This window comes from Pelophylax lessonae (assembly GCF_965119305.1).
Source record: "Pelophylax lessonae genome assembly, chromosome: 5".
Classification (NCBI taxonomy): Eukaryota; Metazoa; Chordata; class Amphibia; order Anura; family Ranidae; genus Pelophylax; species Pelophylax lessonae.
The window spans coordinates 272645295-272660357 of NC_138772.1; the positions used below are offsets into that span (position 1 = coordinate 272645295).

Below are 15063 nucleotides of genomic sequence, written 5' to 3' on the forward strand. Positions count from 1 at the left end.
CACGCTGGTCTTTTTGCATTGAAAGAGGGCACGGCACACTGGTTACTCTGCATTGAAGGGGACACGCTGGTCTTTTTGCATTGAAAGAGGGCACGGCACACTGGTTACCCTGCATTGAAAGGGGGCACACTGGTCTCTCTGCATTGAAAGAGGGCACGGCACACTGGTTACTCCGCAGTAAAAGGGTGCTTGCTGGTCTCTCTGCATTGAAAGAGGGCATGGCACACTGGTTACTCTGCATTGAAAGGGGGCACGCTGGTCTCTCTGCATTGAAAGGGGGCACGGCACACTGGTTACTCTGCATTGAAAGGGGTCACGCTGGTAACACATTACCCAGTCCAGACCAGTATAGATCCTAACACATTACCCAGTCCATACCAGTATAGATCCTAACACATTACCCAGTCCATATCAGTATAGATATCCAGCATGATATTTTTTAGATCTGTTGTGTTTTCAGTGTTCCTTTAATTATTTTGAGCAGTGTATAAGGAATAGTACTCATTGTAGTACATATATCAGTGTTATAGGTACTAGCACTCAGTTTACAGAAATCAGTGCTATATATAGGGAATAGCACTTAGTGAGTTCTATTCCCTATATATAACACTTATATCTGTACACTGAGTGCTTTTCCCATAATACTGACATCTGTACACTTTGGCGGGAAGAATACTCCTTACATTAGTGGTCAGTGGGAAGCATGCCCCTTACATTGGTGGTCAGTGGGAAGAATGCCCCTTACATTGGTGGTCAATGGGAAGAATGCCCCTTACATTGGTGGTCAAAGGAAGAATGCCCCTTACATTGGTGGTCAGTGGGAAGAATGCCCCTTACATTGGTGGTCAGTGGGAAGAATGCCCCTTACATTGGTGGTCAATGGGAAGAATGCCCCTTACATTGGTGGTCAGTGGGGAGAATGTTCCTTACATTGGTGGTCAGTGGGAAGAATGCTCCTTACATTGGTGGTCAGTGGGAAGAATGCTCCTTACATTGGTGGTCAGTGGGAAGCATGCCCCTTACATTGGTGGTCAGTGGGAAGAATGCCCCTTACATTGGTGGTCAATGGGAAGAATGCCCCTTACATTGGTGGTCAAAGGAAGAATGCCCCTTACATTGGTGGTCAGTGGGAAGAATGCCCCTTACATTGGTGGTCAGTGGGAAGAATGCCCCTTACATTGGTGGTCAATGGGAAGAATGCCCCTTACATTGGGGGTCAGTGGGGAGAATGTTCCTTACATTGGTGGTCAGTGGGAAGAATGCTCCTTACATTGGTGGTCAGTGTGAAGAATGCTCCTTACATTGGTGGTCAGTGGGAAGAATGCTCCTTACATTGGTGGTCAGTGGGAAGAATGCTCCTTACATTGGTGGTCAGTGGGAAGAATGCTCCTTACATTGGTGGTCAGTGGGAAGAATGCCCCTTACATTGGTGGTCAATGGGAAGAATGCCCCTTACATTGGTGGTCAGTGGGGAGAATGTTCCTTACATTGGTGGTCAGTGGGGAGAATGTTCCTTACATTGGTGGTCAGTGGGAAGAATGTGTCCTTACATTGGTGGTCAGTGGGAAGAATGTTCCTTACATTGGTGGTCAGTGGGAAGAATGTTCCTTACATTGGTGGTCAGTGGGAAGAATGTCAGTGGGAAGCGTTTTAACCTCAGGCAACGTGGGGGGTTCTTTACTGTTAGGGCTACAAGATTGTGGAATTGTCTACCACAAGAGGTGGTTTCTGCGGGTAGTATGGTGACTTTCAAAAGACTCTTAGACTTACATCTCAAGGATCAGGAGATTGAGGGCTATGTTAGATGATTACAGTCACACACACCTACACAGGTTGAACTGGATGGACTATTGTCTTTATTCAACCTCACCTACTATGTAACTATGTAACATTGGTGGTCAGTGGGAAGAATGTCCCTTACATTGGTGGTCAGTGGGAAGAATGTCCCTTACATTGGTGGTCAGTGGGAAGAATGCCTCTTACATTGGTGGTCAGTGGGAAGAATGCCCCTTACATTGGGGGTCAGTGGGAAGAATGCCCCTTACATTGGGGGTCAGTGGGAAGAATGCCCCTTACATTGGTGGTCAGTGGGAAGATTGTCCCTTGCATTGGTGGTCAGTGGGAATAATGACTCTGACTCTTACATTGGCGGTCAATGAAAGTAATGTTCCTTTGTGTGGGTGTGGCTAGCTTGTGGGCGGGGACACAGGGGGCCCATGATCTCTTATTGCCCGGGGGCCCCATGAGTTGTCAGTCTGCCCCTGATATATATATATATATATATAGCACTTCTCCCAAGGGAGCTGCTGAGTGTGGGTCCCCCTGGGTTACCGCTAGCAACGACAGTACTTTTAAGCATGTTTCCAAGTGTGAGCACCTCAGACAAGAACCAGTCCAGTTTCTTTGGTTTTTAGGGTTTATTAGAGAACTCGGATAGGAGAAGTGTGATACTCCAACAACTGAACTATGCACAATTAGGCAGGGACACTGAAAAATGCTGCTTGATGCTGGTTAGCGCTACACCGACGCTGGTCAATGCTTCACTGATGCTGGTTAACACTGACTGATGCGGGCCTCAGCTAGGCCCGTTACTAGAACTTCACCTCTGACTGTGGGAAAGGTCCCTTTAAGCTCTCCAAGTACTCCTTCCTGAGGTAGCTGACTTTAATGAAGACTGTACTGCTGAACACTTCAGGGCCCTTCCTGGTGCCCCCTTTACTCCCCAAACTTAAGGGCTTTACTACTTGGCACCCCCTTTACTGTGCACTCCTGGTTAGCTGGCTCCTGGATCCCCTTTGACCTCTCTGGAGTGGTCCCCTTTCCTAGGCAGACCCCTTGGCAGATCTTGAGTACGCACAACACTGTTTTTCCTGAAGATCTCTGCCCAGCAGCTCCACTTGGTCAGAAACTCTGGATCCCTTGCAGCCCAGCTCAACCTCCATTCCCTAGGCCGACTGCCTGGACCACCTTCACACTTTTACAGGAGGAGAGACAGCCGTCATCTGCTCCTGGGAATAATGCTCCCACCAAAAGACGCTCTGTCACATGCTCCCCACAGATTTATTCCCAATCCCAGGGTGCACTGCGGCAAACCCCACCCACTAAGACAGTCATAAACCCTGGTGTGCTATTGGCTAGGTTTCCTCCACTGTCCAACAAGATCCCTCAATAGATACAGTGGGGAGACTCCCCAGACTCAACAGGCCACACCTGGAGGCATGTGACCGCACAGCTAACAGATCCAGCCCCCCCCCCCCCCGATAATCAGACAGGGTCAATATATGCTTTTTCCTAGCACCTGCCTAGGAGGGTGCTACATATATATATATATATATATATATATATATATATTTTTTTTTTTTTTTTTTTTTCTTACATGTGGGTTTTAAGCACCAGGTGTTTTCTTTAACAGAGGCTGTGGGTAGAGGGGTTTTTCCACAGTGGGAATTGTTGTACATTTACGGACACAGCCATTGCTCCCAATTTGACATCCCCCGTCGGGTGCACGGCCCTGAATGCACCCTGTCTGCGTTTAGGGCCAAGCACTCGCACAGATGTTAAATTGGGGGCAACGGCTGTGTCTGTGGAGCTGCTGCATCCCAATTGACATTAATGGGATTAACTTCACAGAGATGCATGGAACATCTGTGGAGCTACCAGCATTGAAATTTGTAATTAGTGCTGGGGTAAGAACTTTAACAAATAGTCTACTGGGGAATGTTTAGTTTATTGCAATCAATGTGTTAAGCTGAAAAACACTGTGGGTTTAATACTTTAATAATTAGGAGCACAACATTTCGGGAACAAATAAACAGTTTAGCTGTCTGCAAGCAACTCCATTAGTCAAGAGCCACGACACAATGGCTGAAGGTGGAAGAAGGGCACAGTTAATAGGATCTAACACGTGACTTTTACTTTTCTACATCCATTCAAAGTTCATCATTTATACAGCTTGTCTGAGCTTTCAGAAAGCAGGGGGCAGGGAGCTGATGTTACACTCCGCAGAGTTCAGTAAGGGGAGCTGAGAGCTGATTGGAAAGAAGGGATACAACTCCCTTCACACAGCACCCCAAAACAGCCGGGACTATCAGTCACAGGCTGTGTGCTGCAGCAACCTCCCCTGTCATCTTTTTTATCTCTTGGTGACCGGATTATTTATTAGAAGTGACTCATGCAGATAGCAGAGGCATATGCTGCAGGCAGAAATTACGCTTAGTGCTCTGGATCGAAACAAGTAAACAATATAGAGAGATATACTTTGTTATTAAATGTCAGAAGGTTACAACTAATTAAGGTTAAGCAGAACTTTATCTGGGGATACTGGTATCCCTCTGCTCATCATTGTTGTTGCTATCTTTATCTGGAGCATGCACACCATGAGGCTTTGTGGCTTGTTTGCACATGTCTTGAAATGGCCCATGTGTGCACAGATGTGCCACAGGTTTACACCATATCTTAAAACTGCGTTTTGTACGGCATCTGCACATGTACAGCTGTTTACGATCAGTAATAAATGGTGGAGAATCTCAGAAGGCAGTGCAGCAGGCCAGAAAGCTGGTAGTATTGCAGTGCAGCACAAAAGAGGCAGGTAATCTTTTTGTGTAAATGGAAGCAACTCCCACTTGCTAGGGAGGCAGGGGTGGAACAAGGAAAGCTAAAGATGTTTTTATAGAAGTTCTGTTTTTAGAACTCAGATTTGTTTTAAAGCTAATCAATGGTCAAAAATTAAAATCATATATTCTTTTCCACATTGTAATTAAATTTTTTCTAGCCAACTCTTATTAATCTGAGCAAAGTTTGTAAATTGAACATCCACACCTGTTTACTTACCTACATTTTGTGACACTTATTATCTATACAGTAAACCCCCGCTCCATCGCGGTTCAGTTTTTGCGGTACCGGTATATTGGGGTTTTTTTTTGTAATGTTATTTTACTATATAAATCATTAAAAATGAAATATTTTTGTGTTTTTCATAGCTCTTGCTATGTCTCTCAGTATATTTTATGTGTTTAAATGAGTTTCTATTGTTTTAAAAGTGTGTTTAAAGACGTTAAAATGCTTCTACACGTACAGTGACAGTAAAAAAAACATGCCTACAATGCATTTTAATAGGGTTTTTCTATTTCGCAGATTTTCACTTTTTCGCGGCTGGGTCCGGAACGTAACCCCCGCAATGGAGGGGGGTTTACTGTATAACATATCACATTTCACAAAGCCATCTGAACTACAGAGGAGCCGAGAAGAGGTGTTTAATGAGGCAGTATATAAACCACTGCTTGCAGGCAGAACGGTACCATGGAATAGAAGAGAAAGCTGATGCAGAGAATCAAGTAAATTGTAGAAAGAGATGGCCAGCAGATAGCAATCCCAACATGAAAAGAGATTTTCTTTAAGTAAGCTTATACTGGATAGTTAAAAAAATAAACTATTGTCTGTAATGAGATTACAATGCTGATGTTATAAAAATAAAAGTCTATGCTGTGACTATAGAACTTTATTTTGTAGAAGGAACATCAATTACATATAAGAAATATTTGTGCATGAAAACAAAAATGTTTATATTGTTAGAGATAAGCTTTAAAACAAGTGGGCAAGCTCAGTGGTGTAGAAACGGAGAGTGCAGCGGTAGAAGGTTTGGCTCACCCACTGAGGAATGGTATTCTGGTATCTAAAGCTGGATACACACTATACAACTTTTGTTGTTAGATTTCCTTTAGATTTACCTTCAACTATGTAGTGCAAGGGCCTGCCTGATTCCATACAAATTGAAAGTGTTTAGGTGTGATCGCATATTACAGGCATACCCCGTTTTACGTACACACTTTACGTACACTCGCGAGTACGGACACAGCTTGGTCAGGTTGGCATGGCACTACTCCCGGTTTTTAACATTGGCGCCTATAGGAAATCTTGGTCAGCTTGACATGGCACTGCTGCTGATTTTAACTTTGACGTCTATGGGAAATCTTGGTCAGCTTGGTAAGGCACTGCTCACTGTGTAACATTGGCGTCTATGGGAAATCTTGGTCAGATTAACATGGCACTGCTCCCGAACCATAAGTGACAGGGACACCAATCTTAGGGAGCATCAAGAGGGGACCAGGACTACAACATATCCGATTTTGTTGCTGACCAGCATGCCTAGGTAATCTACCATGTCATAGCTTTGGGACCCCTTAACATGCTCCACAAGTTTGGTGTCCCTGTCAATTATGGTTCGGGAGCAGTGCCATGTCAAGCAGACCAAGATTTCCTATAGAGCTAGTGTATTTACATGCATTGAGAAGTAAAAAAAGGTATTGCTTCACTTTAAGTACATTTTTGTTTTAAATATATGCTCTGGTCCCATTGTGTACTTGAAAGTGGGATATGCCTGTATATAGTTTTGGTAAATATAAAGGAAACCATCTATAGAAAATTGTATAGTGTCTATCCAGCTTAAAGCTTGCCATACATCTATTGACTTGTGTACAATCAGCCTGTTGGGTTTTTCCTGAATGATCTGTGCCGCCAGCTATAGCTGGCAACACTGATCATTGTGTTCTCCCAGCAAGGAAGACTCACTGCCGGCAGAATAAAATAGCTCAGCAGCAGTGGTTTCCACATCCACATTAAGTTTGTAGATGACGGAAGCAGTTCATTTTTTTATTGGTTGAACTAAAATAATATTATTCATACATCGGCTGCCTAAGATTTATAATGAGTCAGAGCACTTTGGAAGGGGAGGAGCTGTAATTAAAAGATCCTTCATAGCAGATGTGCATAGGGAAGTTACTGAGGACAGGTCCCAAGCACAGAGCTAATTCCCCACATGCCTCTGATCTTTTGTGTAATCTGTGTAATCACAGGTAATTACGCAGAGGACCCATGGAAAGCACCAATGCACTGTGTGTCAGCAGTATCCTAGCTCTGCTGTGGAGTACCTTCTTAGTGCAGCATGGTAGAGGTAAGGGGGGATGGTAAAGAAGGCCTAACATTTCTGCTGGGTCCTCTAACTATGTACCTAAGTCAATGGATGTACCTACTCAGAACTACAAGAAAAAATATCAATTACGTTTTAACCCATTACACATACGAGTATCATTTTGCAAGCATTTACTTTTGCGCCATACAGCTAATCAAACAGCAAACACATTATGAACCCTGATTAAGTCAGCATTCCATACATTTACTATTATTTTGCACACAGAAAAAGGGACTGTGCAGATTACCAAATTTGCAGATGTAAAATTCTATAATATCAGACATGCAGTTATTTTGTTGCATCTTAGGTATGTTCTCTTTTCTCAGAAGAGAAAGCTCAATACTGAGAACCAATAACAGTGGGTCTATAAAGAACAAATCTTCATGCAGACTGAAAAACATTCCTGACAGATGAAAACAAGCCAAATCTTTCTCAGAAACTAGTCTGCATGTATGGAGATGAACGTACCAATGCTCTGAAAGACTACTCTCAGGATCCAACACTAACCTGAGCATTTTTCAGCTCATAAACTGCTCATCTCTGAACTTTCAAAACGCCCAACAAGCAAAATCCCATTCATTTAAATGGCCCCTGTTCACATATGAGCGTTTTGTTGCCAAAGCTAAACACCTGAAGCTCAAAAAAGTACATACCGTAAGCTTCTTTTTTGGCAGGCTTACCAGCGTTTTTGTTAGAGATCAATCCCTGCCTCAAAACACCTGCAATAAACACCTGACAAAAGGCCTGAAAAAAATGCCTGAAAAAGATATGCTCAGGTGTGAATGGAGCCTAAAGGGCCATACAATCTATAAGATTTTCTGAAGACTTTTTCCTTCAGATTTACCTTTTCTATGTAGTGGAAGGGCCTACCAGATTGCAGACAAATTGAATTGATTGAAAATCTTATAGTGTGTATGGCCCATTAACCACTTAAGCCCCGGAGGATTTTCCTGCTAAACGACCAGGGGGTATTTTGCGATTCGGCACTGCGTGATTTTAACGGACAATTGCGCGGTCGTGCGACGCTGTACCTAAACGAATTTGAGGTCCTTTTTTTCCCACAAACAGAGCTTTCTTTTGGTGGTATTTGATCACCTGTGCGATTTTTACTTTTTGCGCTATAAACAAAAAAGAGCGTACATTTTGCAAAAATAACAATATTTTTCACATTTTTTTTTATATGAAATTCCCCCCAAAAAAAATGTAAAAATCAAAATTTTTTAACATTTTCGGCCAATTTGTTTTATGCTACATATGTTTGGTAAAAAAAAAAAAATCGCAAAAAGCGTATTTTTATTGGTTTGCGCAAAAGTTATCGCGTTTACTAACAAAGGGAAAGATTTTTGTCATTTTTGGTGGGTTTTTTTTAACGCGTAATGGCGGCGATCTGCGATTTTTTTTTTGCGGTACTGCGACATTGGGGCGGACAGATTAGACCCTTGACTGACATTTTTGACACTTTTGGGGGTACCAGTGACATTTCTACAGTAATCAGTGCTATACATATGCACTGTTACTGTAAAAATACACTGGTAGTGAAGGGGTTATCTTTATTTGGGAGGGAGGGGCTGTGTGTGTCCCTAGGGGCGTGCTTTCTACTGTGATTGGCTGTGGCTTGAGCTGTAAGGACACTGATCAACGGATCTACATAGTAGATCCGTGTGATCAGTGTCTTTACACCGAGGAGAATGACAGGCAGCTTGTTTACACTAGCTGCCTGCCTTTTTCCCTCTCCCCCGACGATCGCCGAGTGACCGGCGGACATCGGGTCCGCCAGTCACACGCGCGGGGGGGTCCGTGACCGCGCGGGAGCGCGCCTCCGCGGGCGCGCGCTCGCTCCCCAGAGCCTCACAGGCTAGCGACGTAGACCTACGTCACTCTGCCTGTGAGGGGCTGACTGCCGCAGTAAATATACTGTGAGCAGTCGGCAAGCGGTTAAGCTGGATACACACTATACAACTTTTGTTGGTAGATTTCCTTTAGCTTTACCTTCAACTATGTAGTGCAAGGGCCTGCCTGATTGCATACAAAATGAAAGTGTTTAGGTTTGACCTCATATTATATGGTTTTGGTAAATCTAAAGGAAAAAATCTAAAGAAAATTGTAGTGTGTATCCAGCTTAAGTTCTGTCCTAAATGAGGAATACACCTGGCAGCCAACATACAATAATCGACCAAAAAATGCTGAGCTCCACGAACCTTAATGAGAACAATTTAAATGTCCCCTTCTTCTCCGGTAGACGCTTGTACTAAAAAGTTGAATTGTACTATGCATACCAGCCTCTTTCAACCTTTTTACTACCCCAGATTAACCCTTGAAATTATTTTAAGATCTTGGAGAACATCTGCTTAAATTAAGTCATTGGGGGTCAGGAGGGAAATTGTACCATACAATGGTGGATAGTGGGAAGAATGTAGTATAAGATCGATGTTTTAAAAGGGTGGCTGTGCTTATCTAAAATGTACCTGCTTGCTGCCCACCCACAGTTTTTTTGATTGGACACAGCACAAGTTTTTCATCAGATTTCCCCCAATGATTTTGAGTTCTGTGTTTATAAAACACAGTTATCGGTCTGGCTTTTTCTTCTCCTTGAAATTAAATCTGACTTCAGGGAGAAAACAGCCAGATTTGTAAGTAGAATCAGCAAACATTACACTTGTTAAGGCACACAGTGAACCACTTATTTCCCCTATATATTAACCCCTTCCCAGCCAGTGTCATTAGTACAGTGTACAAGTATAGCATCTATAACTGTGCAAATTTCCAGTATATATACCATGGTTTGTAGATGCTATAACTTTCACACAAACCAAATAATATTTCCATTATTGGGATTTTTTTTACCAAAGACATGTAGCAAAAATTCATTTTGGCATAAGTTTATGAAGAAATTAAAATTTTATTGGATATATTTTATAACAGAAAAACTAGATTTTTGTAAGAACTTACATAAAATCCTTTTCTCTGAAGTCCATTGACAGACGCAGCAGCAATGCTTCTTTACCTTTGGGTTATGCGCCATCTACAGGACTAGACTAGGCAGTGAAAAAATTCACTAACACACCTATAGGGGCTGTCTTTCTCGGCATAACCCCCCACACACTGTGCTCTCAAATCAGTTTCCTAGCAAGCAGTGAAAAGACATAAACCATAATAGAGGGGTGGGTGCTGCGTCTGTCAATGGACTTTAGAGAAAAGGATTTTATGGTAAGATCTTACAAAAATCCAGTTTTCTCTATTGTCCATTGGCAGACGCAAGAGCAATGCTTCTTTACCCTTGTGACGTCCTAAAGCAGTATAAGCATGAGGGGTGGGAAGAACGCAACCAAAAAAACAGTTAACGTATTTTCAAGGCTAAAAACTTAGCCAACTGGGTATGAAAAAAGCTCAACCAGTAACAACAGGAGCTTATTCACAAACAAAGTTTGAGCCCTTAAAGAGAAAAAGGCAAGTCTCTTTACACAGCAGCCTGCGAAACCTTGCGGCCAAAAGAGGCATCCGAAGATGCCAATAAATCAATCTTGTAGAATTTTGTAAAGGTGTACACGGACAACCAAGTCGTCACCTTACACACTTGAGCAACAGATGCCTGATGATGAAAAGCCTAAGAGGCACTCAGTGCTCTAGTAGAATGCGCTCTCACAGGAAAAGGAGGAACCTGACCCTTTAATAAATAAAAAACTGAGACCAAAGTCCCAGCAGGAAACCTAGGTCCTATTCCTTCACTAGGCAGCAAGAAACTGATTTGAGAGCACAGTGTGTGAGGGCGTTATGCCGAGAAGGACAGCCCCTATAGGCGTGTCACTGAATTTTTTCACTGCCTAGTCTACTCCTGTAGATGGTGCATAACCCAAGGGTAAAGGCATTAGGTCACATGATTTCTGAGGGAGTGGAGAACTCTGACCCATACTCCAAAAGGGATCATATGGCCAATTAATTAAGCTTTTTTTCACAAAGTCAGCACTGGAGATAAAACTGGACAGTCTTTTCCCCAGGAAAGTATTTCAGACTTTTACTCCTAACTTATCCATTTCATTAAAAAAAAAGTATATAAAAAGGTTTACATCAAGTCTAACAAAAGTTTATCTTGGCAACAGATCTGAAGATATATCCAACGAGTGTCAGTGGTTCACAACTCCCCCTTCAACAGGGCTTGTATGCTGGTGTTTATTTGGGTACACTGGCCTATGCAAGGATTACCACTTGACCTCCGGAAGGTTTTACCCCCTTCATGACCAGGGTGGTCTTTGTTATTCAGCACTATGCTACTTTAAATGGCAGCAATTGCAAAGTCATGCAACACTGTGCACAAATACATTTTTATCATTTTTTTTTTTTACACAAGTAGATTTTCTTGGTGATTTTTGATCACCACTATGTTTTTTTTTTTTTGCCATATAAACTGAAAATTACCAAAGATTGTGAAAAAAAAAAAAAAAAAATTCTACTTATTGCTATGAAACATATACAATAAGAGAATAAAAAAAATCTAATTTCTTCTTAAAATGTAAACCAAAATGTAAATGTCTTTGATAAAAAAAAAAAAAATCCCAGTATTAATGGGTTTGTGTGAAAGCTATAGTGTTTACAAACTATGGTATATATATATATATATACTTGAATTTACAAAGCTATAGGCGCTAGACTGTAATGGCGGTGATCGGCGACTTATAATGTGACTGATGGTGGCGGGCAATCTGGTGCCAACAGACACTGGCTGGGAGGGTTACTAACTGATACTGAGGTTGCTAGTGTGACGCTACAGTGATCAGTGAAAATACTGTACAATGACACTAATGACTTTGGGTGGGAAGAGGTTAACATCTAAGGGCAATCAAGGGTTGACTGTGCGCCCAACAAGTGTAAAGTGTGTAGTGCATGCAGCTTTTACTTTATTCTCTGGCTGCCTTTCCTCCCTGCTTTTCACAGGAAAAGAAACAGCCAGACCACTATTCACTGTACACAGAGTTCTGTGTTTTTGTAAACACAGATCTGTGTGTGTGATTGGACACAGCCACTCAACAGGTTTCAGCAGAACTCATTGGCTGAAATCTGCTGGCAAACTAAAGCCATTTTCAATCATAGCATGAATTTGCAGGGGGCACCTGCATGCATGCCCCAAATCTGGTAGAAGGTCCGGCGAAAGTACATATATTTTTATTGTGAGCAGTCAGCGGGTAGTTTAAAAGATTACTGTCTGTCTGACTGGCTCCCTGTGATCTCTCAAATCCTCCTTTAATACATCTCGCTTGTCAGCACACAAGCCCTATTAAAGGGGCACTGCGGGCCCCTGAAAAAAGGGGAGGCGTGGGCCCCTGCAACATGTTGGAAATATCTTTAGTCCTGCTATCAAGATAAATAAAATTTTACTGGACTTGATACAAACCAGCAGCACATTAATCCTTTTATATGTTGTCATATACTATTGTTATCACTTCAGGGTGATCTACAATATAATATTATAACACTGTGATCACTCCAGGGTGATCTGCAATGTAATATTATAACACTGTGATCACTCCAGGGTGATCTGCAATGTAATATTATAACACTGTGATCACTCCAGGGTGATCTGCAATGTAATATTATAACACTGTGATCACTCCAGGGTGATCTGCAATGTAATATTATAACACTGTGATCACTCCAGGGTGATCTGCAATGTAATATTATAACACCGTGATCACTCCAGGGTGATCTGCAATATAATATTATAACACTGTGATCACTCCAGGGTGATCTGCAATATAATATTATAACACTGTAATCACTCCAGGGTGATCTGCAATATGATATTATAACACTGTGATCACTCCAGGGTGATCTGCAATGTAATATTATAACACTGTAATCACTCCAGGGTGATCTGCAATATAATATTATAACACTGTGATCACTCCAGGGTGATCTGCTATGTAATATTATAACACTGTAATCACTCCAGGGTGATCTGCAATATAATATTATAACACTGTGATCACTCCAGGGTGATCTGCTATGTAATATTATAACACTGTGATCACTCCAGGGTGATCTGCTATGTAATATTATAACACTGTAATCACTCCAGGGTGATCTGCAATATGATATTATAACACTGTGATCACTCCAGGGTGATCTGCAATGTAATATTATAACACTGTGATCACTCCAGGGTGATCTGCTATGTAATATTATAACACTGTGATCACTCCAGGGTGATCTGCTATGTAATATTATAACACTGTAATCACTCCAGGGTGATCTGCAATATGATATTATAACACTGTGATCACTCCAGGGTGATCTGCAATGTAATATTATAACACTGTGATCACTCCAGGGTGATCTTCAATAAAATATTATAACACTGTGATCACTCCAGGGTGATCTGCAATGTAATATTCTAACACTGTGATCACTCCAGGGTGATCTTCAATAAAATATTATAACACTGTGATCACTCCAGGGTGATCTGCAATGTAATAGTATAACGCTGTGATCACTCCAGGGTGATCTGCAATATAATATTATAACACTGTGATCACTCCAGGATGATCTGCAATATAATATTATAACATTGTAATCACTCCAGGGTGATCTGCAATTTAATAGTATAACACTGTGATCACTCCAGGATGATCTGCAATATAATATTATAACACTGTGATCACTCCAGGGTGATCTGCAATATAATATTATAACACTGTGATCACTCCAGGATGATCTGAAATATAATATTATAACACTGTAATCACTCCAGGGTGATCTGCAATGTAATATTATAACAATGTGATCACTCCAGGGTGATCTGCAATAAAATATTATAACACCGTGATCACTCCAGGGTGATCTGCAATATAATATTATAACACTGTGATCACTCCAGGGTGATCTGCAATATAATATTATAACACTGTGATCACTCCAGGGTGATCTGCAATATAATATTATAACACTGTGATCACTCCAGGGTGATCTGCAATGTAATATTATAACACTGTAATCACTCCAGGATGATCTGCAATATAATATTATAACACCGTGATCACTCCAGGGTGATCTGCAATGTAATATTATAACACTGTAATCACTCCAGGATGATCTGCAATATAATATTATAACACCGTGATCACTCCAGGATGATCTGCAATATAATATTATAACACCGTGATCACTCCAGGGGGATCTGCAATATAATATTATAACACTGTAATCACTCCAGGATGATCTGCAATATAATATTATAACACTGTGATCACTCCAGGGTGATCTGCAATATAATATTATAACACTGTGATCACTCCAGGGTGATCTGCAATATAATATTATAACACTGTAATCACTCCAGGATGATCTGCAATATAATATTATAACACTGTGATCACTCCAGGGTGATCTGCAATATGATATTATAACACTGTGATCACTCCAGGGTGATCTGCAATGTAATATTATAACACTGTAATCACTCCAGGATGATCTGCAATATAATATTATAACACTGTGATCACTCCAGGGGGATCTGCAATGTAATATTATAACACTGTAATCACTCCAGGATGATCTGCAATATAATATTATAACACTGTGATCACTCCAGGGTCCCCTATTGGATAGTCTGCTTCAGAAGAACTTTAATTCTAACCAGTTTATCACCCATCAGTGGGTCATTTACTCCAATAATACACTCTCTGTTCCCAAAAAATAATGTAGCTTTACTGTATTTGAGCAAACGTCCAGAATTTCTGCCATTCCAAAAATTCTATACATTTTGTAACATTCATGGAATAAAACGGGGTAACATGACAAAATGTGAAAGCTGCATAAACAGTATGTTTACAACTACTGAGTGAAACCTTAGCAAAATCCACAGAGAAGTTATTAGGAAGGGAAATGCAAACATTCAGAACATTACACAATATGATGCATATAAAAACTAGAAAACTAGGACATATTTCCACAGGTCAGTAATCTAGCAAAGAAGCAAACATATTTGTATTCTAACTGTAGCATGCTGTAGATAAAACAAACTAATCTAAACTATGCAAGTCATTAATCATTACCCGAATGTAGTGTTTTCAGATGAAATGAAGGTCAAGTAAATAGGGATTTAA

At 41.2% G+C, this 15063-nt stretch overlaps 1 protein-coding gene across 1 annotated transcript in view; it reads right to left on the bottom strand.

Moving 5' to 3' along the window:
• PTPN3 (protein tyrosine phosphatase non-receptor type 3) overlaps positions 1-15063 on the bottom strand; it is a 346819-nt gene that overhangs the window by 161620 nt on the left and 170136 nt on the right. The gene's annotated exons all lie outside the window — the stretch shown is intronic.